The 24,428-nt window shown below is 37.3% G+C and overlaps 1 protein-coding gene across 3 annotated transcripts in view; it reads left to right on the plus strand.

Annotated features, from left to right (window-relative positions):
* Positions 1–24,428, plus strand: part of HS3ST5 (heparan sulfate-glucosamine 3-sulfotransferase 5) — a 284,761-nt gene that overhangs the window by 39,927 nt on the left and 220,406 nt on the right. Inside the window, exon 1 of one of the 3 annotated variants that reach the window (XM_019646328.1) lies at positions 4,664–4,682. The exons of the other annotated variants lie outside the window; for them this stretch is intronic. The gene's annotated coding sequence lies outside the window, so the exon portion shown is untranslated. Of the gene's footprint in view, positions 1–4,663; positions 4,683–24,428 lie in introns of those variants that run through there. 3 annotated transcript variants of the gene reach the window in all.

Below are 24,428 nucleotides of genomic sequence, written 5' to 3' on the forward strand. Positions count from 1 at the left end.
ATAACTGGTAGAAAATGAATGTAGAAGTTCATAAAAGCATGTTCTAGTTACTGTTCACAAAACAATGAGTCAGAGCCAATTGTATTCATCATCTCTATTACTCATTCCAGCAGTTTGAGTTATACTGTCACTAACTATTTCATGAGACTAAGATACTATTTTCTAGTATAAATACTGAGGTAAATGCCTTGTTTCCGCATGAGACTGTCACTCCTTGAAGAAAGGCACTAGCCAGGCTTGCTCTGTGTACCCCACATCTAACACGGTGCTTTGCCTATAGAAAGTACTCTGTGCATTCCTAGAGAACCATACAACTTCAAAGCTACAAGAAAAAGGCCTTCACTAGAAATGGATAAATTCATAGTGTATTACTAATACCAAGTGTGAAAAAGAGTGTGCTAACTCTACACTGAAGGAAGTGATGCAGTCTTGAAAGTCACTTTGTCCCCTGAGCCCGCTTCTCATCCTTCCTCTGCAGTTTTCATCTGGTTTCTTCTCCTCTCCACATGTTACTCACATACGACACCTGAGGACCCTTCTGGGCTGGGTGCTCCTCCAGTGTGTCCTCTCAATACATCGAACTTCCTCACCGTTCACTGAGTCTCAGTTTTGTAAGTGCCTGTTTAATTGTCTGTCTCCCCCTCTAAACTGCAGCCCGAGAAGGATGGAAACCATTTTTGCCTGTGTTGATCGTTGCATTCTTTTTGTCTAGCATGTATGGTGCCTGGGAATTCTTCATATATTTGTTGAATGATTGAAGTCATGTCTAGCTCAGCCACTAGCTCGTTGTGTGGTCTTGGGGGTGTCAGTTGCCTCTCTAGGCCTCTGTCCAGATAGCTATAAAATGATACGGTTGAATTTGATCGGAGTTTGAAATCAGATGATCCACCTGCTGATGCTGACACACAACAATGTTTTTATTTTTGTTTTTGTTTTGTTTGTTTGCTGGTTTGTTTCAGAGAAGAACACAGTCCCATTTAGCCATAGACCCCATCACTGCAATTCAACTTTCACATCCGTGTTCATGTTACCTGACTGCTCCTTGGGCATTTGAAGTTGCCATCCTTGGCCTAGGGATGGTCTGTGTAATCTCTTTTCATTCTAAAATTTAGACTCTGTGGTGTTTTTTAAAAAAAAATACACAATTTCATGCGTCAGCCTGCATTTACTCATAACCGAGGAGTTTTTATTTATGTTGGCTTGTTCCCCTGAGTGTCTTTTGTTTGGGCTCTTCCCACCTGGTAATGGTTAGGGACTCCAAAGCTTAAAAAGCCTGACTGTTGGCTCTGCCCTTTACCTAAGTGAAAAGTGGTTGTATGTATTCATATCTTCTCTAGATATTTTTATTAGTATTTTCATTGTGATAAAGATAAAATGTTACAGTGAAATAAATTATCTTTCAGAACATATATATGAGTGTGTATATGTGTATATATATATATATATATATATATATATATATATACATTAATTTTAGAAGTTCCCTGCTATTTATTGGACATGTATTTATTTTTCTTTCTATGGATTATGCTCATATCTCTTTGTTGGTTGCAGAGCTGTATGAATACATTTTGACTCTGTACTTAACAAATATGTATAAGCATGTGTGCATATGAACATATAGGCATTTAATAACTTTATGTAATTAGTTATGCCCCCATTTTTTTCCCCCTTTTTTCCCTTGGGGAGAAAACCAACTATAAAAACTTCATATAACCCTCAGTGAGTCTGCTGCAGGATGCCTGGTTACTTCCATGAGGCATCATTCCGTAAGTGTGGCTACTTAGTAGAAGGGAGTATATTTGACAGGAACTCATACTTACTAACAGTTGAGTGGAACATAATAGGCCTCTGCTGAGTAAAAACATTAATGTAGCAGAGTAGTTTATAAATAATGAGATAAACAACTTAGTTTTGCACTCAAAAAAATAGAAGAAATCTAAATTTTGCGAGTGTGTTTTCTGTACTAAGCAGAGTGGCAGCCATTACTTTGAGAAATATGTGATTGTCTGGCACACGATCGCTGCCTATTTTAGAACATTCTGCATGGTTAGCGACTTGGAGCACAGACTCACAATGGAAGCAACTTTCAAATCTAATAGAAACCTGCGGGACATACACATGGGACTGTTCAAATAATTGAACTCTCTTTCACTTATGACTATCTTATTTGCCACTTGGCACAGGCCTGAAGATTGTACAAGCTGTGAAGAAGCTACTTGGATATGGTCTGGTGGTCCCTAAGCAATCACTTTGGCTTCTGTCACAGTAGACCTAGTTTATAGAGAACTAAGGGACACTATCCTTAAGAATATTAAGGAAGTATTTGCTCATACATGAGCTCTGAGTAGTGTCCCCTTTTCTATCTATTTTTCATTCTCTTATACTGTCATTTTCTACATGGTTCTTTCAGGTATTAGGACATTTGTGGTCACAGGCTACAGATGACCTTATTCTATAACAATCTGATGTTTGAAGCAGCAGTAGCTAGAAATGTCAGCTTTCTGAATGTAGCCATGAATAAGTGCTTCTAGTTTGGAGGAAATTCTACCTACCTGATAGGTTTGCAAATGTAGCATAGTTAAATATTATAATAGTCAATACAGTTATTCTTTACAGTTGGCTTAATGTCTTATTGAAAAAAGGAACTAAAGATTTTTAAGGATTTATTCTGTACCTGACACTGTGCTTACAATAGATGACTACTCACTTAAGAACCATTTATTATTACTTTATAGATAAAATTGTATTGACTAATAAAAACATTATTACCAGATTTGAATAAGGGGCATTAGAAGAGATAGTTAAGGTTCAAACCCATTTTTCTATTCCTCTTTTTCCATTCCTTTTACCTTATTTTATTAAGTGTATGTCTGTATGTGTGCATGTGTGTATAAGTGTGTAAACAAACAAAAATAATGAGAGAATGAAAGCATATGAGTGAGGACACACTCTCAGAATAAAATCTTGTTCTTGAGTATAATTTAGTTCTGATGCCAGGTACTTGGGTTGGAAAAAAAAAAGTTTTTAGTACCTTATTAATTAGTATGTAAATAATTATCTCCCATAAGCAGAACTGTAATTCTCAAATACATAGACATGCTTACCTTCAGGTATTAGTTCAAAATTGAGAGAAAAGGAAGATAAGTAGAATAATTAGACGTTTGATCTCTCTAAGGGTTTCCAAAAGGCTTTTTCATATATTTCAGCTAATATTAGTGAAACATAATCAGTGGCTTAATATTGCATAATATCAAAATTATTTCAGAGTCATGAAGAGAGCTCTCTCTATATCAGAAATGTATCTCTTTAAAATAGGTTCGCTATGGTGGGAAAATTTATAACTTCAAACTTAGCAAGATTAATTTTAGGAGTTCAAAGGGACACATCTAAAACCATCTAATCCAACTTTTTAACCAACAGCTAGAACACCTCCTATGTATCTTGGTCAAACGTTTAGAGAGGTTCTGCCTGAACACTTCAAAGACAAGTTCATATTCTGGTGAAGTATCAGCACTGTGCTGTTGGTTAACTCTGGTTTGAACTAAAATTCACTTCCACGCATCAGCTCTTTTTTCTCTAATGCTGTCTCCTGGAGACATTTTTGTCAATCTCTAAATATCTGAAACATTCCATATTTCCTACAGCTGTCTCTCCTTTAGTCGTGTCTCCATGAAATGCTGTTAAGATCTAATGCCAGCCTGGTCCCCTTTCTGGATGAAGATTCCCATTCAGCTGTTTCCATAGTTTAAAATCTCCTCATGATTTTTTGTCAAGTTTCTTAAAAAAAAACATTTCTACCCTCACTGGTCTTGCTTCCTCACTTCTAATCTACTCCAGAAAGAGGCAGAGTCTGATTTCTCCTTCAACCTAAATTCTACTGAAATGTGTCACCGTGAGGTTACTGATGATTTCCTGAGCACCAAATCCTGAATATATTAGTTAGTGTCTCTGTAACATCTGATCCTGTTGATTCCTTGAGGCTCTTTCCTCTTTTGAGTTCCTGAAACTTCCTTCTCCTCCTGGTTCTGACTGCTTCACCTCAGGTTCCTCCATGAGTTCACCGTTTAAAGGCTGGAGTTGTTTTCCAAGGTACCATCCATCATCTTTTCATACATTACACACATTTACTGAGCAGTGTTTTTATGCTGTTATGTGTGACTGTCCATATTCTGATGAGTCACAAAAATGTGTTATCAACCCAGATCTGTCTCCAACTTTTACAATTCAATTGCCTCATGAACTGCCTTTACTTAGGATCTCATCATTTCCTGCCTGTTTTACTACAGCCGGCTCCTGATGTGTCTTTATGTGCAATCCACATCTTAACTGTGTCTAGGGTAAGATTTTTGAAACAAAAATCCATTATTATCCTGAGGAAAAGACTTCAGGAACTCCCCTTTGTCTAGGGAATACTTTTCAATCTCCTTAGTTGTTTAGTGTATGAAGCTTTTCATGACTTACTACTTCTCCAGCCTCATCTAAAACCACCTTTCATTTTAAATTCTCAGCTATAGTTATAGTAAACGCGCTTCTGTTTCCTAAATACATGGAGCCCTATTCAGCTTCTCCTGCCTGAAAGCCCCTTCCTTCCCTCTCTACCCTCTCTTCATTCAGCAACCTCCTGCAGCTCAGAGGTCCCACTCCATCCACCCAGTGGCTCCTTCTTTCCCGGAACTCAGGTAAGAGCTTCTCCCATGCACTCTTGGCATCCCAGTACATCAGTTTATCCTAGCACTGATCACACCGTGATTATTCTCTTGCCTGTCTCTGCCCACCAAACCATGAGCAACTTGAGGAAAGCCTATGTCTTCTCATGTGTGAAACTCCAGTAGTTTATAAAGATGACTTTTGCTATGGGTATATATCCAAAGGAAACGAAACCACTATGTCGTGGAAATACCTGCATCCCCATGTTCATGGCAGCATTGTGTACAATAGTGAAGACATGGAAACAACCTAAGTATTCATCAACAGATGAATAAAGAAAATGTGGTACACACGCACACAGACACACACACACACACACACACACACACACAGGAATACTATTCAGCCATAAAAAAGAAGGAAATCTTGCCATTTGCAACATATGGATGGATCTTGAGTGCATTATCCTAAGTGAAATAAGTCATACAGAGAAGACAAATACTATATGAGCTCGCTTAAAAGTGGAATGTAAAAGGAAAAAAAAGTAAAAAATGCACAGAAAAAGGGAGAAGATTTATGGTTACCAGAGGAAATGCAAGGGGGGATTGGATGAAGGTGGTCAAAATGTATAAATTTCCAGTTTTAAGATAAATAAGTACTAAGGATTTGATGTACAATATGACGATAGTGAACACTGCCAAGTGGTATATTTGAAAGTTGCTAAGAAAGTAAATCTTAAAAGTTCCCATCACAAGGAAAACACAATTTCTTTCTTTTTCTTCTTTTTTTTTTGTCTGTGTGTACCTATATGATATAATGAATATTAACTAAACTTATTGTGGTAGTCATTTCACAATATTGGTAAGCCAAGTCATTATAATGTACACCTTAAACTTATACGGTGTTCTATGTCCATTACATATCAATGAAACTGGAAAAAAATGATGTTTGCACCTTAATTTAGATCTTAACATTCATTCATTCACTCATTCAGTGAACATGTTTTGAATACCTGTTGTCTGCCAAGCTCTGTAATAGACACTAGGAATACGGCAATAAGCAAGATAAAAATGAGTTAGTCCTCATGAAACTTACAAACAACTAAATAACCTCTTTATCCCTTTTAAGTGTTGTTTATTCCTCCCTTATTCCAGGATGCCAGGGTCATCTTAAATCTTGATCTTGCTATAAACCATGTTAGCTAGGCTTCCTGTCCATGTCCTGCTCAGGTTTGTTTCTTAGAACATTTCCTGGAATACGAGGCAGGCACTAAGTGGTAACATTTACCTCCTTTCATTCTCAAAGTAATTCTATTACTTCGGTACTGTTATTCTCTCTTTACATGTGAGAAAACAGATGCTTGCAGAATTTAAATCTTGGACTTGGAAGTACTAAAGCAGAGTTTCAAACCCAAACCCCAAGAGCTTTACACGAAGCTGATCAAGAGGCTCTTTGTGTCTTCATTTAAGGCACTAATGGCACATGTTGAATAAGGAAGAGCTGAACTGAGCTCTGAGCCCTCAGGGCTGACAGTATAGATCTCCTGCCAGGTGACACCAAACATTTATCAGACATTCCTATCCGTCTCCCTGGTGGGCAGCACACCTTTCTTCATCCTGTCCATAGGACATTAGAAAGGGCTTACTAAATGCCCTGCAGGAATCAATATCCACTTTATGCATGGCACTGCCTTTATCTACAAATGCAGCACCCCCATCAGATGGGGAAATGGGCCCAACACCAGGCCTCATAAATATCTGTCAGATGAATGACTGACTTGACTTTCTTCCCTGTTCCTTCCACTACATCTACCAATAACTTGCAGCTGCATAAATGCTTAGGGCAATTACCCTTTAAGTCCTTAAATTTACTATCTCAGTGACAGTATACATATAAGAGAAAAGCTCTCTTTGAGGACCTGGTGGCTGCCTCACATGAAAAGTACAAAGTTGTATATCTGTTTTAATCAGCCGGCTGCTTGCTCAAAAGCAAAGTTCTTTGAAATCATGCATTCCTCAAACAGTAGTTATACTGAGATGCTAAGGGACAGGGTGGGTGGGACTGAACCTAGCAATACTGAGACTTATTTCATCCCCAGAGAAAAGGGGTGTCAGTCTCCCTTGCCTTGGAGAGTGGTCTGAGGGGAGAGCCCTTTTGACAAAAGACAGAAAGAGTTGCACCTCGTAAGAGGCTCAGTGGGGCTGACTCCCAGAGCTGGACACTGTTAGGTTCCCAGACACAGGTTTTCACTTGCTGCTTGATAGTGCTATCAAGAGGAACACTGGGGAGAATTTTTTACATAATAGATTTAAAACATATTCTTGACAATTTTCTCCCATGGGATTTTATGGCCTCTTGTTTAAAAAAAAAAGTCACACAAGACTTCTACATAAAACTCTATCCTTTATTATTATTTTTTTAACTTTCTTAGGTGGATGTGACAGTACCAGTACAAATGGCACCTAGTAATTGTTAAATTGTAGTTTTGCAAATAAAAAACACCTTCTCAGTAAGCCCGTTTCAAAAGAAAAATTTAACACTGACTCTGATATACCATTTGGTATTCAAATCACTTTGCAAAAAAAAAATGTTCACAGTAGTGTGAATTCTCCTAGGACAAGGCTTGTGAGGAACAGGAGAATGAATTGAATAACCTTGAAGAAAATGAAATCCCTTTTGGCATTACCTCTCTCTGTGTGATCTCCTTTGTCAGTAGTCCGTTTTTGTCTGATCTTGATCAGAAGGGCATAATTTATAGCAGAAATTTTAGAATAGGACCTCATCTAGTTAATGTTTTTACCATACTATCTTTGAAGAAACTCTGAATTCTCCCCTTAAACCTACTTGATGACTTCCTGATTATTCTGAAACTCCATAAAGGAACAACGGATTGCCTGGTGCCTCTGTCTCCTTCTGCCTGTACTATTGAGATCAGTAGCCATTGGGTTGGGTACATGGCAGTCTTGTAAAAGCTGATTTACATTGTGCTTAGTGTGTCTTTCAAAAGATTGCTTTGGCATGTTAATTAGATCCTAAAATGTAACTACAATTGAAATAAAAAACAAAACAAAACCCTGTATGCAGTTCAATCTCTACATTTATTTGATCATTTTGAAACACTGCACATTTATGAAATTTACAGAAAGATGCCATCTATGATTGCATTGCGTTTCAGTGACTCTCGAAGGCAGAGTTATATAATAAGTTGATGCAGACTTTTTGGCTCCCCAGAGGCTATGCAATCATTACTATAAACTAAATGTATCACTTTTGTTTTTCATTTGAGGTACAGTCCTCACCACTATATTATCCATTGGGCATTTTGTGTTTGTTTAAGAACTGTGGTCCATAGATGCATTTGAATGTAAATGCTTAACTTTGGTTTCCAAGTTCATAGAAAGAAAGTTTGGAAAATTTAAAGTGTATTGTGTTTACCATTCTGATTTCAATTCTGTCCATGTAGGTAATGACATAAAGTATAATTATGTGTACTTGCAGAACATGTTTCTATAAGTGTAGTGGCAGATCCTGGAAAGTTTTGCTCTTCACCATCTTCCTGAAGAGGAGATTCATAACAAGTGTTAATGTTTTCTGCTGATGAACTGAAACATAGGTTATGATTGACTCAAGGTTTCATCAGCTGTAGGTTTATAAGGAAACCTGCCTACTGGAATGGTTTCTCTGCAACCTGCCTGAGGTGGGAACAAGGAGACAGAAGCAGGGGAGACGGGGGAATTAGCTCCCTCAGCACTTATTTACAGGCTGGAGCCACTTAAAAATAAGAAGAGGAAGCTAATTATGGGATGTCTTTCACTTTTGTGTCTTTAATTTTTAAAATAAATATACAGAGTTATTTTTTTCTTGTACAGCATAAAATACCTTCATGTTTCTTGGACTTATTAGCGGCATGCTTTGCTGAGACGGAAGCAGTTGCAGCATTGTTTTTTCTACCCAAGGAAGAATTTATAAATAGCATTGATCAGTGTCCAACGTGTGTTATTTCTTTTTTTAAACTGGTGACCAAGCTGTATTTAGGGGGTATAATTTTAGTATAAAAACTACAATATTATATTATGATACCTATTATGAAATAGCATATGTTCCAGACTGAAATGTACATCGTTAAATAGAGACACTCCATCAGTGGTTAACTATATTCATTCATCCTTTCAAATATTCCACCAACTAGCATTTACCAAGGGCTTACTATGTGTCAGGTCTGTTCCAGCAAGCATGTACTGCATCTTCTCTGTCTCAGGAACCATGCTAGGCATTTGGAGTAGAAAGTTTCCATAAAGAAGGTTTTGTTCCTAAGCGGCTAAGGATCTGTGCAATTGTGGGAAGTTAGGGATGATTAACTGGAAGCTGATTGGGAAAGGGGAAAGCCCCAGAGTTATGGAGCAATAGTCCCCATCACTTTTGGACTGAGTTGCTTTTATTCAAATCCTTGGGCACAGACTACATCTAACAGCCTGGTTGTTTGGGCGGATGGGAAAAAGAGACAGCAGGTGCGAGATTCTAGAGAACTGGGGATACAGATAGCATAAGTGCCTTCTTCTCCATGAAACTTTTAGCAAATGCTCCAAAGAGAATTATTCACTCTGTTAAGGAAAACAAAATTCCACTGGGTAAATTTAAAGAATGAATTGGTTTTAGTCAACGATTATGATTTGGGCAGCACCCCATCTAGTAGATTGAAAGGAGCTCTAAGGAGCTGTATAAAATGGAAGGCTTTTATAGGCAGAAGAGGGCAGGAACAAGGCAAGAAATGGATTACCACGTCTTTTCTTGGATGATAGAAGGAGTCTATCAGGTGGATTACCTCATATTGCTGACCAGGACATTCCAGGTTGACTGGTTTAAGATTACATTCCTAGGAGAGGCTGAAACTGCAATAAGGTTAGGTATTAACTCTTGATTTGGTAACATGGGCTTAGCACAAGTGACTTCATGTTGAGCTTGATGTCTCTTTTTTAACAACTCAAACTCACAAAGCTCTTGGATCGTGGATCAAGCCATATATATATATATATATATATATATATATATATATATATATATATATATATATATATATATATATATATATGGCTATCTGTCTATCTCTGAATGGCAACTCGGCTCTAAGGGCAAATGTTTCAAGAGACAAGAAGTATAGGATGCCAGTCTCATTTCCTTTTTCATTAGGGAAAGCTAAGATTTCAGGGAAGACACTTCTTTTAAAACCCTCTTTAAAATGTCCCTGTCTGCCTGCCTCCCATGCCAATATATTTAGAGATATTTTTAGAACCACATTAAATCCCAAATATAACATAGTATCAGTGGTTGATGTAACTTTCAGTATATATAAAACAAAATAAAATGTAGCATTGCATTGATTTTCTGGTTTGCACTGTGGAGAAACACACCCAATGAATTTTGCCACTCAATAATTGCCCTTTGTTTACCTTCCCTAAAGAGTGTATTTTACAATACACTGTTAATAGAGGAAAGGATTATTTTACCAAATGCTATTTAACTGTTGCTTACACTGGTGTTGTACATTACCTAGCAATTTTTAAAAATAATTGTAATTGATTAATTATGTATGGGTACTCCGTGTATTTTTTATTTATAGCAATAGCTATAATAATTCCTGACTTTCCAAGCTACCCAGGAATAACTCTCATTTCTTCACATTTATAGTGCATGTGTGAGTGTATATATGTGTGTTAAAAGAACATCTTCACACATTACTAGTTTCAGTAGGATAAAATTTCAAGGACTGTTCCCTCAGAAGCTTTTCGGTGGGAGAAGATGAGAAACCGGGCAAAGGGGAAAATTTCATCTTACTGCAGTGTATCACACAATTAGATACTTTATGGGGGATTTTATGTTTTCTACTAAAATAGCCAGCATTGGACATTTTCAGAAATAGGATATTGGACTGATCAGATCATTGGTCAGCTCTGCTATGGCAATTTCTGTTTGCCTCAAGAGGATGATGTTTGCTTGATTTGAATACGTGTCAGATAATAGCATCCTTTGTTTAGGCTTCTTGAATCATACAATGCTAGAAACAGCCACCCTACAAGATGCCTTACTTGTCAAAGTGCTTCATTTTCAAGTGCTTTCAGAGGGAATTACTTAATGATGTGAGAAGAGGTTCATAATATGTTACATAGAAAAAAAACATGTTATAAAACACAATATAAATCACGGTCCCCTTTTATCTTATACACACAGAGGAAAGGCTTATATTGTAGAGTCGTGGTTAAAATCACAGTGTCCGGCATAGCTCAGAGGGCCTAATATCAGATCCCAGCTTACCCACTTATAAATATATGACCTTTTACCCAGAGCAAGTTACTGAACACCTCTGTGCCTTGATTTTCTCATTTGCAAAATGGAGAAAATGAGCGTTTATAAATTAATGATTGCATGTGTGTGTGTGTGTGTGTGTGTGTGTGTGATAGATTAAGTGCTCAATATTGTTAAAATTATATTATCTTATTATTATTAACACATGTTAATATTGTTTATCTGAATAATTGAGCTTAAAAGTAATTTTTATTCCCTGTCTCTTAGTTGCTTGTATTCTCTAAATTGTCTAAAATGCACATGAATAAAGGTTAAATATGTTATTTAAAGGAGAGAAAGCAAGGCTAATACTCTAGCTTGTGTTGGAATCCAACCACAATTCCAGTCATCCTTAACATCTCCTAAGCAGAAACAACTCTCTATATTCTCTAGTTTTCATTTTGTTTCTTTTTTTCTCAATACATTAAAGTTGGAATGTTGCTAAGTTACTAAGATCTTGACAGCTCCACAAAAATAAGCTTAGTGGACAAAAAAAGTAAGTAGTTTTTTTTCAAAATATTATTTATAATAATAAATATTAAGACAGGCTTTTTATTGTTTGATGTAACTTGTTAAGTTTCTTTCTGAAGTTACTTATTTTTTTTTCTAATTGCAAGTGAATCACAGAAAATGTAAAAAGCAAAATTGTGTTCTTGAGGGAAAAAGTTTAGTAAGCCACTGTTATTTAATTCAAGGTCAGCTTATGACAAGGAAGAATGAAAATCGACAACTACTGTATACATTTAATTTGGAAGAAAAACAAGCTTCTTCCCAGTAGAACATAAGCATTCCCATTTTCTTTTTATTTTATTAAGTCAACTGATCAATATAATATTATATGCTTAGCTAATAGCCATTCAAAATTTTAATAGATAATCTATCTTACTTTATAAAACTGACATATGTATGAAAATGGTATGCAAATGGAATATTCTAGCATTTTAGAAAATGAGTCATATAATAGTGTACATAGATTAACGAGCTGCACAGCAATTCAGATTTTAGTCTTATGGATATTTTGTTTCTCTCTTTTTTCTTCCTAATTTAATTTTATTAAATTGAGTGATTTTTTTCCCCTCAAATCTACTGTTCTACTCTGATCTGTATATATAATGATATATGTGTGTACATATGTATATGTGTGTATATATACATACATACACAAATACACACATATATGTACATACACACACAGATATATATGCATGTATGTATGCGTATGTGTGTCTGTGTATCTCAGAAAGACACATTGATGATTCCCTTTTTACCTCTGCAAAACAAGTTTATTCTAGCTCTAAAGTCTTAGTTCGTAATTTTACTTTCTTGTGCAACATTGATATTAAAGGAGCTTTTAGCCCGTTTCTCTGGCTCCTATGGTCACAGGCCCAGGCTTTCAGGGGCTGGAAGATTCAGTGCCTTGGGTTGTGATTAAGAAGATGCATAGTACCGGCTGCTCAGGGTTTCTCGTGCTAAGTTGTGACTAAGGCTAGATCTCTTGGCTCAGGCTAGCTTCTCAATCCACTGCATAATTCTGTGGGAATGAATGATTTCACGACTGGTTTCTCACCAGGATAAAAGACACATTTAAAGGAAAAAAAAAAGAGGCCTTAAAAAAATATATGACTTGTAACAACTCTGCAGTTAGCTCCAAAAAAATACTGCCTGTATACAATATGGTTCAATATAGTATAAAGACTCTAGGCCTGTACATTATGAATGGGTGTGTCAATGAATAGATTGTTAATGTGAAAAATGAAACAGTGTGGATTTGATATTAAACTTCAAAATTCTCTAATGAGTTTTAAGTTCCTCCTGGACAGTAAGTGGGCTGAGCATTTTCTCAGTAATGGTGTATGAGCACAGAATCATTGTGTTGTCCTTTATAGGAAGGTTTAGAGTTTTGTTTTGTTTGTCTTGACATTGAACATTTAAGACCAGATTCTTGGTCAATAACAAGAAAGATATGTAATTAACATCCAGTAATTAGACCTGAGCAGAGATGGAAATGACCTCCAACTGGTAGGATTTGTTGAGTCCTTCACCAGCTTTTCCAACATCAGAGATGCATTCAGTGTTATTCTGAGTAAGTCTTTTCTATCTGTATTTTCTATCAAAACACTCCACTTGCTGCTGAAAAAGATTTGGGGTTCTTTTTGGAGAGCTATAATTTTTTGATATCTTGAAACAGTTTCTAAGAACATTTCTCAGTATAGCCAATAACTTTCACAAATTCTCTGCTTTATTAACTAGAGGACTTGCACAGCATGTTAGGAAGTTTCAGGGAATATATTTTTCTTCCCTACTTTTTTTCTTTTGTCCTAAAACAACAGATTCAATGCGTAGAAAAGAAACGGAATCCCATTGTCTGCATTGTAAACTCAGTAACTTTTTTTTATAAGCAAACAGACATAGAAAAAACACTTCCAAAAAATGTTTATCTAACTGAATGAATTACATTATAAAACAAAGATGGTGTTTTCTTATGACATAGAAAAATAATAGCAAAGATATCTTAATTTATATATTACTTTATCATTTAGAAAAAAAAAACTTTCCTGAATATAGTCCTATTTCATATTTGCAGATTCTCAGTTGTATTTTTATTGGGACTCCCATTTTATAGATAAGAAACCTAAGCCCCCAGGAGGCCTTGCAGGTGGTGAATGAAAAAAACAAGTCTATAAATCATGGTAACTCTTAGTCCAAGGATACCATGGATTAGCTTTTTTTTTTTTTTTTTTTTTTTTTTTACCATGGATTATCTTGATGCTGACTTTGGTTAAAAGAAGTAACAATGACAATTCAAAACTAGACTAAAAATTAGAATAAATGAAAATTAGAGTTGGAATTTTAAAGCCTAAAAAAAAAAGAATCAAAGACTGAAACCTAGATTTAGGTATTAAAATAGCATTCATATGTATTAACTCTTTTAGCTTTAACAGGAAAGATCAAGAATTCTCCTGTTGATTCCATTTTAGAAGTAAAACCAAATTAACAGCTTGTATTTGGGAGAAATATGTTTAAAAATCCTCAAATTCTAGTTAAAAAGTATAAAATTATATTGCTTTTTGTAAAAAATAAAAGGTTTAGAGAATGAAGCTATATTTGAAAAACTTTTAGTTGAGAGATTATTTTACCTGTGACTTCACCTAAATAGTCTGTGAGAGATTAGCTATATCAAATTCCATGAGTCTCTTTGTACTAAGTGTTCCTTGGCTCTTGTCTTCAGTAATGGGAAATGAGAAATGCTAGGAGAGAGAGAGAGAGAGAGAGAGAGAGAGAGAGAGAGAGAGAGAGAGAGAGANCTCTTGTCTTCAGTAATGGGAAATGAGAAATGCTAGGAGAGAGAGAGAGAGAGAGAGAGAGAGAGAGAGAGAGAGAGAGAGAGAGAGAGAGAGAGAGAGAGAAATGAAATTTGTGAAAAGACAATAAGCAGTTCCAGGTGCACGTTGGTGGGCCAAACAGAGCATTCAGTACAGTGTATTAACATGAGCTTGAATAATTCAAACTTTCAAATCACAGGAAGAGGCTTTCCAGCGGAAAGAAAAGTCGCCATAATTAAACCTCTGGCACATGGAGGCAGCTGTGTCCTCCGACAGACAGAGAAAATTGGACAGAGCCTAATAGCCTAAGAAAACAGGGATGCTTTGGTGCAGCATTGTTTGAGAAGTGTTAGGTTTATTTGGGTGTTCTCAATTATAAAGTCAATTCTCCGGATACCAGCTTCTTTTACATATTAATAGCCTAACCCTTGGCATATGGTAAGAATGCAGGATACAACTCCGAGACTGCTGGAAAAAGGAATAGTGAGTTCAAAGATGCCAGTGGCCGCATATTGCATTTTTGAAAGGCAGCTTTCAAAATAAACACGAAGATGGGATTTTTTTATTTATGCCTATATGCAATTCATTCTAGAAAAACTTCACTTAATATCTCCACATAAGATGCTTAGGACACACACACACACACACACACACACACACACACACACACACACACACACTCACTCACTCATACAGTTTCTGAATATGTGAAGTTTTAAAAATAGAGATTATATCTTTCCATACGAAATCTAAACTCCTTCCTCAGCTTACTCTTTGAAAGTGTTCAAAAATCTCACATGATTTTAATTTATTCAAATGCCAGGACTCATCAGCACCTGTTCTTTTTGCAGAAGGTGCTTATTTTTCCCCTCCAGTGCACTTCCTATTTGTAATTTCCTGCCATCTCCCAGTGTCTTCAGCAAGGAGGTTCATTACCATGCTTGTTTTCTGGGTGTTGAATTCAGCAAAGGGCCTATCTGATATAAACAATTCAGTGTATTCCTGGAGGCCTTGCCAGACGGAGAAAAGCTGAACCATATTGTGGTGTTCCCTTGGGGGCTTCACACCATGTGAGGCTAAAGAAAGTGAGGAATATCTTCTACTCCCTCTTTCCTTGGCTGACAGCGGTTAGAAGCTTACATCTCTCTTCACGTTTCATTTCCTACTCCCCGACTCTCCTGAACATCAGTGCAATGGGGAGCTGTTTTCCGGTGGCCACAGGGGACTGGAAAATAGAAATGGAAAGCAAAGGATCCGAAGCCTACCCCCCTTGCCCCAGGGAGAGAAGAAGTTTATTTTTATCAAGCTATTTAAAAGCTGGCCTGAAAGCTTCTGCGGCCTTTCAAAGGAGCTCTTCATTACTTTCAGAGCAATTTTGAAAACTTTCATGATAAAACTGCATTATATGGGTACTAGACTAATTGGGGGGAATCACTGTATAAATTATATAAATGTCTGACAACTATACTGCACACCTGTAGTGTGCAACTATGCTGCACACTAGTATAAAATAATATTGACTGTCAACTGTAACTGAAAAAAATAATAAAAAAAAACTGCATTATACAGGGCTATCATTCCAAGAATTAGATCCAAATTTGTAGGACCACGTTGGCATACTTTGTAAAGTATAACTTGTTTTAAATCATGTATTTTAGTACAGGGACATGTTACCCCATTAGTACCCGTATAAATTTTACCACTGACTAAACATGAAGTAAGATATAGCAAGTGAAACATCTTAGAATACATTTCTTACTCTGAATTCCCAAATTCTACATCTGAACTCTCATTTTCATGCTGAAAACCTGATCCTAATAAGATTTTGCTAAACTTCTAAGGCTATTGTCTTACTTCCAGAAGCAGCAATGAGTGGTCTCAGTGTGTAACCACAAACCCGTTGACCGGAAACTCTCCCATTTACAGATTGCACTGTTGGTCTGATGATGATTCGGTGTTTTATGATTTTATCACTTATCAGTTTTTATGATTCCTAAAAGCTCTGTCTACAGCAGAAGGCACCCTACTTTGGTTTTAATGATGAAGTGTGAATAAGCAGGCCAAGTGATCTTCACAGGTATACGAGTTGAAATTGAGCCTCTGAACAAGGCCCATCCAAAAGGGAAGAGGCGGAGTATAATACTTGCTGCCTTCAAGAATATCATACTTATGAACTTTTGGAAAATAATTGTAATGAAATAAACTTTAAATAAGCCATTTACCATATGGAAGACAGAAAATATGGTTGAAAATAATTTAACAGTTCAACATTCAGGAGACTTGGTAACAATCATCTATGGGACTGGAATGAGTCTGACTTTGAGTCCAGTTTTAATAACTGGATTTGGAAAGCATCCCCTGGCCATGATTTTTCTTCCCTGTGAAGTGTCCTGGTTCCTCTTCCCTCTGCCTGGTGGGAGGGAATCTACTTCCCAAATCTCAGCCTGTAGCCAGAACCCTCGTCTTACCTGTGGGAAGGCTACGTAATGCTGACGCACAGTGTCCTTTAAGGCTCAGCTCACCATGCCACAGTGCAATCTTCCTCATCTCCCTTAGCCATCAAATGTTGACCTTTATCATCACTTGTACCAGTAACTTAGCTAAAAAGGCCCTTCCTGAGCTGGCCTCTGCTTGGGTTGCCTCAACTATCCATGCTCCCCCCAGGCTCCCATCACTCTAAATGACCTTCCCCTTTCCACCTTCTTCATGTTTGCTTTTCCTCTGTATAGAATACCTTTTTCCAACATTTTTCTCTCCCCCTCTCTTACACACACACACACACACACACACGTGTCTTTATCCTGAAAAACTCCTACTCTCTTCAGGGCTCACATTGATATCATTTCTCTGAGAAGCCCTCCTAGGCTAATTTGGCTGCCCTTCTACATCCTTTCCTAGTACGAGGGCCATGTACTTCCTCTTTGGTCTTGTTTATCGTTCTGAATTATAACCACTCCCCTTTCTGGTCTGTGTGGGAACCCTTCCCTCCCTACTCCCTAAACTGCCTGAGACTCGGGGTGAGGACTTACTCAAGCCAGGTCCTACCACTTGCCCTAGTGTCTGCTACACAGCAGTTTCTGAGGAAATATTTGTTGAATGAATGAATAAACAGTTGGAAGCCAACTTGTCCAAACTTTCTCCCAACTTCTGAAAGGTAGCCGTCCCCCACCCACCAGGTCATGGCCCCACTGGAGGAGACATGCCTTCTTTCTAGTTCTCCTCTGCCCCATTTCCCCAAGGTAAGTCCTGCCATACTGGGCCATGTCCTTATCACAAGGACACGAGGTTCTCAGAAAGCAATAAAATGGGGACAGTCTTGAGGAGCTAACAGAAATTGGAGGCTGCCCAGAATGGAGACATACCCCTTTTTGGTGTTCGCATCATTTAACTTTCACTTCAACTGAACAAAAATCTGGGACAGCTTTGTTATACTCTATCACCACATTGTCTACATTTAGAAACTTGTATAACACACAAAACACAGATTCCACCTATTTTTCCCTAAATAGAACGAATGCGTTAAAGTTGAAATTGTGCTTTCGTTGCAGAGCCCACAGCGCAGTTTGCTGCTCCATACTCCTCTTGTACCATGTTCACAAGCATGACTTACAGGGCACTTCCTGAAGCAGCACTTTCACATTTTAGAATTATTGCATACACCGCCTTACTTTCAATTCAACACTGATAAACATGCAAACACACCCGTCTAAATATTGACATGGGTGCTGATTTTTCTTCTTAAGAAATATGAACTTGGAATAATCCTGAAGTTTTAACATACCTAAGTAACTGCAGATTTCTTTGTCTACTTATTAACCAAAGAGATAGATTATTTCTTGTCATTAAAATTTTCTGGTATTGATTAGCAATCCTATTTATCTAAGTGGAACTGTGGTAAAGTAGGAACAGAATGAAGAGAGGTTATTGTTGTTAGAGTGCATGATTCTTTACTAAGCTTTGTAGTTTTTCCTGAGTGGTGAATTATGGATAAACTGATCTTGTTAGCTGGGTTCTATCATTTGATGTGGAGAGCACATTTCCATCTGGTTTGGGTGCATATGTGCATGAAATTTTTTGCAAAGTGAAAAGTCTGTTTTCCTAGCCTTCATCTTTTTTAATGTAAATTCACTCAGAGGTTCTTATCAACCCCTGCCCATTTCACCTCTTCCTCAACCATGCACTTTCTCTGCCCTCCCTGACAAGTCTTTAGCTTTCTAGTGGAAATAGGTATTCAGGAACCTGGATACAGCTGATGAACAGTTAAAACTTTGGAGATCTGTTATGAGTTTATGGTCTCACACCTGACTGGAGTTTTAAAGGATACTGAACTATCAGTATTTTTTACATGACTATAAAAAGGCCTCACATCCCTCCCAAATTGCTCAGTTCACCTCAATTTTTATTGTATTTTATTTTACTCTATTATTTGAGAGAAATCTTTCTGTTCATTTCGACTCAAACCTCATAAGGCAGTTGAATTCACAAGGAAAATAATACAGAAAGTGCAACTCTTAAGCCCGAGAAATTAGCAATAATGAAAAGAAAAAGAATCATAGTTTAAATTGCCTACATTCAAATTCAAGAAGCAGAATAATTGAACAGCAAGCATTTCTATTGATTTTGACATATTGTTTTTATTGCAGCATGGTGTTCATTTATGGAGCCTTAGAACGCTCATAAGAATAACTGAGAAGCACTTGTCAGCGGCTGCCTTGCCCCTCTTCAGCCCCCTCCCTCCTGACTTAACCCAAATGTCAGGAAGCAGCTGTCAGTCATGGGCGGCTGCGGTTAATCATCTGTTGTTTCTTACACTAACCTGCCCCTTTGGAAGACCATCCCAGGTGGCCTTCACCAAAAGTAAGAAATGAGAGCCATGATGCTCTCTCATCAGGGATAATTAGGTTGACCTTTTCATGTTTCGGGAATTTTAAAACGAATTTTAAAACATCATAGCCCCCCCCCCTAAAAAAAAAAAGGTCTTTTTGTTCTTTTGTAATTAAAACTGTTACCTAGATGAGGAAAACTTTAATGAAAGCATTTTTGCTCAAGAAGGGATATGAGAATAAACCTCTGGAACTAACCCTTTCAAAGTATCCTTGAATAATATCTGCATATGGCTTTTTCTGAAGTCATTGAAATTCCCACATGTGTACTCAAGCATGGAGCAGTTTAGAATGAATTTCTTATCAGAAACTGTTCCCTGCTTTCCTTTGCCTATGAAACATTTTGTGCATCAAACATCATAACCCAGGAAATATCTGTGTATTCAGCAGATAGAAATGATAAAATAGTAACACCAAATAGGAAAGGGAAAATGACCGAGATTTGCATTTATACAAACAGAGTTTTATTACTGTTATAATTACTATTACTGTTTGTATAACTGCTGATCTAAGCAGCTGCATATTTCTTAGTGTAAAAAAGCAAAAGGGACATAATTCATTTTCTTTTTGTTCCTAATCCTGCTTATTACATATTGTCCGTCAGTACCCTTTTGATACTGTAACCAAGGAGAACCAACTCTGGGTTACACAATTTTAAAAAGAATTAAATCAAGAATTAAAAACAAAACAAACAAACAAAAAACTTTAATAATGTGTCATCTTTATTAGGGATAGAAGTGGTTCTGCAAATATTTGAAACTTCAACTTGAAAACCTGTGAATCTTACAGATTTCTTTATATCTTTCTGCTTGATCTGTAAAAAAAAAAAAAAAGAAAGAAAGCACCAAAAACATTCTGACTTCAGATTTTACTCGGCACCAAGGAAAGTCAAACTGGGAAAAGTTAAAGCTAAAATAGGTCGCACTGACGTTCTTTCTTTGCCAAATGCACCCTTCCCTTTATAGGGTAGCTGCTTTAACTGAAGATCTGTCCTAATGCAGTCAAGAGGATCATAATGCCTTCCAACAACATCTCAGCAAACCCCATCCCCAACATCGTTCCATTTCATTCTTCTCTTACATGAATAGATATAGAAAGCAAGTATTTCATCAAAGGTGAGCTAAATGGATAAAGCAGGAAAAAGGGAACAAATGTATGTGCTTGGAAAAGAGGCCTTTTTGTGCCCATTAGACCCCAATCTTAGCTGTAGGAATTGTCCTATAGTTTATGAAACTTGAGCTATAGAGAGGAAACCTGAAAATGTAGTGCTGAGATAATTTAATGTATTTCACTCAGAAATTTTCACCAGTCTCTGAGAGGAGTTTTTCCACTCTCACAGCTTTGGGAGATTTAGCTGTGGCAGACTATGGGATAATTTACTTAAGTGGAATTTGTACTAGCACAAGAAGAGTGCTTTTTTGCTTTTTAATAGTTGGTTAGTAGAGTACCCTTCTCTAGCATGACAGCATGAGTTACCCATTAATTAAGATGGTACTAAACACTTACTCTCTCACTATGCCGATATTTAAATGTTAGTTAACTCATTTAACTAATAAATAATCCAGAACATTCTGTGTGTGTGGCATGTGAAGTATTATAAGCACATTCAGAGAAAGGCATTAATTATTAGCATGATTCGCATAACACTGTGTGTACTGTAAGATGGCCAAGCAAAGAAGGACCCGATATGTCCGCAGTTCTAATCCCAGGTCTGTCAGTTTTGAAATGTGTGGTCTTGAAAAAAGTCAATTTATCTAATCTTTGGTTTTATAAAAGGACTGAAATAGACATGAGAGAGGGTCTCCAGGTTCCTGACCTGGCTATCTATACTTGCTATTTTTTCTTTCTTTTTGGCAGTCTACATCCTCAACTTTGTGAATTTTGACTACCCAATAAAGAGCTCTCAGAAAATACTTCTCAGATGGTTATGTGATTATACCCATGGCTCCAGAGCAAGGGGCATGAAAACAGGAACAGTAGCCAACCTGAGTTTTCATTAAAGTTGAAAACTGATACCAAAGCCAAAACCACAAAGACTATTCTCTCTCCCAAAAGTCAGCACACTCTAGCTTTTGGGCTAAAGACCCTGCCACCAGTTTTTGTACAACCCAGGACAGCCCAATTTATACCTTTAAGTATTTGCACAACAATGAAAAGAGGAGGAATATATCATGACACATGAAAACTGTATGAAATTCAAATTCCAGTGTTCATAAAGTTTTGTTGGAGCACAGCCAGACTGTTTGTTTATGTGTTGTCTGTGGTTGCTTTCATGCACAATGGCAGGGTTGACTCGTTGCTACAGGACCATGCGGCCATAACTCCTGAGATGTTTACTATCTGGCCTTTCACAGAAAGGCCATCTACCGCCCTGACATCTACCATCCTGTATAAAAACCCAGACCCTGCTTGAGTGAAAAACCACCTGGTCTTCGTGTGCTTGATGATGCACATCCACTGACTAAAGTTTTATCCTCCATGTGAGTCAGTCATCAATCTCTTCTCACCGTTTCTGTCCATGCATTATAAGCATCAACTACTTGAAAGAGGATGTTAGTGCAAAGTTTAGAAACACTGTATAAAGCACTTGCAAGAAGTTTGGCACAATGTTAGCTACTACTTTTGTTATGCTTATTTATTATTATAACTCTTTGTGTGTTTATTGATTTAATAACTATATATTATGATCTTATTATGCTGGGTAGTCAGGGAACCATTAGGTGCTAAGGGACATGAAGATAACTCTGACCCATTCCCAGACTTCAAGGGACTTATACTCATTGAAGAATAATGAATGCAAACTAGAATAAAATAATAGAGAATTGCCAATAAAATATTATGAGACTTGAAGTCTTTAAGGCAAGAGGACAGGAAAAGTCAAACCAGGGAAGGCATCTGCAGAAGAAAACATTTGAGCAGGTGTTGTCTTTCACCTTGCCTCAACCATTCCTAAGGTCAGGGCCTTTGCCCTACCTTACCCTCCAGCTATAACCCGATTTTTCTGCTCCCCTTTAGAAGATAACTTTTTAAACAGCCATCAGTACTCCTCTCTCCTCTCTTGGACCCCCCTTCAATCAAGCTTTCACCCCATTGTTCCCCTGGAGGTGCCTTTTCAGAGTTACCTATAACTCCATATTGCACATACAACAATCAATTCTCATTTCTCATTCAACTTGACCTTTTGGTATTTGACACAGTTAATTACTCCACTTCATTTTGAAACACTTTTTGTTTGCACTTGGCTTTCAGGAAACCAAACTCTCCTAGGTGTCCCCCTTCTTCACTGGCTACTGTTTTTCAGAGTTTTGCTTGTTCCTCCGCATGTCCCTAACCACTTAATATGGAGTGTCATAAGGCTCAGACTTCAGACCTGTTCTCTTTTCTATTCTCACTCCTATGATGATTTATTGCAGTCTTATGGTTTTAAATACCATCAATAGGCTGGTAATTCCCACCCAGATCTTGCCACAGAGCTCCAGACTCAGATACAAGAGATTGCATCACTTAAATTGCAATAAGCATCTCAAATTTAAAGATCCAAAAACCAATCCTGATTTTCCTGTTAATTCTCTTGCATCATTTTTTCCCATCTCATTGGATGACAATACCATCATTCCAATTGCTCATGACAGAAGCTTGTTTCTGTCACACTCCACATCTCATCCATCAGGATTACCTGTTAACTTCATCTTAAATAGACATCGGTCCACTTCCCACCTTCACCACCATCATCACCATAGTTTTTGCAACAATATCCTCTTACCTGCATTATTCCAGTCTTCCCAACATTCTCCTTTCCTTTGCCCTTATTCCCCTGGAGTTAATCCTCAATAAAACAGCCAGAATGACCCCTTAAAACTTAAGTCTGATCATGTCACTCCTCTACTCAAAATCCTCTAATGGCTAACCATTTTGCCCAGAGTAAAAGTCAAGTCCTTGTTGTGGCCTACAAGGTTTCTCTCACCCCAAGGTTCTGAATGTATCTTCTACTACTCTTGGTTTGTTCCACTCTAGTCACACATTGGCCACCTTGCAAAGTCCTGAAATTCACCAGGCATATTTACATTTTAAGGCTTTGTGCTTGCTGTTCCCTATACCTGGATGTTCTTCTCACTCATATCTACAGGCTTTGCTCCTTCACCTCATTCAACTCATTGATCAAATGTCATCTCAGTAGTGACACTGCCCTACATATGCTCCCAGAAAAGAGGGAGTCCCAGGTGTCCGTGCAGGGGTCCCATGCGGATCCTTGGCTGAGGACTGGGCTCAGCAGTGACTATTAAGGGGTTGAGAATGGAACAACAGCACAGAATGACTTTGATTTTCCATTCTAGCCCTGTGAATATCTTCTTCACCTATTATTATTATCCTCAACATCTGATGCAAGACTAGAAAGACCACATCTTAAGAATTAGAACCAGACCCTACTCTTAAAAAGCTTAAAAGCAGGAGTGATAAAATTTACATGGAGAGATGTTTCAAAGTTGTCTTGCTCAGGTAAAGGAGATTGAGAAACACCTTGAACTTTCCACAGATCTACCCTAAAAGCATAAGCCAAGTCTACACAATGTCAAGGTGATCAGCTAGTAACTTAAATGCCTATTAGAATTAAATCAACACTTCTTAGAGGGAGAAAACAGATTCCAGAACCTCTAAAACATATCATGTACCCTATTCAGCATTAAAATCAAAATCGCTATATGTCTAAAGAAACAGGAAAATATAAATATATTCAAAACACTGAAAAAAATATTCAAAGAAGTGTAGCATTAGATGCATTACACATATGGTTCATTCAGTGGCTCAGCAGTAACACTGCCATTTTTCTGCTTTTTTAAACATGTTGAGGATATTTTATAGGCTGCCAGGAAAGATGGAAGATTTGAGAAAAAGAGAACTTAACAAAGCAAGGTCTTCCTGTAGGCAGGCAGGAATCAGATGGAAAGTGAAAAGTGTAGGATTCATTTTAGAACATGGGGGAAATAATTCTTCCTCAGAGGTGGGAGAGAAGGGTAAAATGAATGAAGTTTTATCTAAGATAAATATTTAGCCTCAGGCAGAAAGAAGACTAATTGGGACCTTATATTGAAAGGATTTGATGATCCTTGTTATATAGGAGGCAAGATTATCTGCTGGCAATGAGAGGGCAAAATTTAGTGAAACCGGAAAAAAATATTAGAATTCAACTGTAGGGGAAGAGATAATAAGTAAAAAATATGTAAACTATATATAT

Source organism: Hipposideros armiger, unplaced genomic scaffold, assembly GCF_001890085.2.
Source record: "Hipposideros armiger isolate ML-2016 unplaced genomic scaffold, ASM189008v1 scaffold_101, whole genome shotgun sequence".
NCBI classification, from domain to species: Eukaryota; Metazoa; Chordata; class Mammalia; order Chiroptera; family Hipposideridae; genus Hipposideros; species Hipposideros armiger.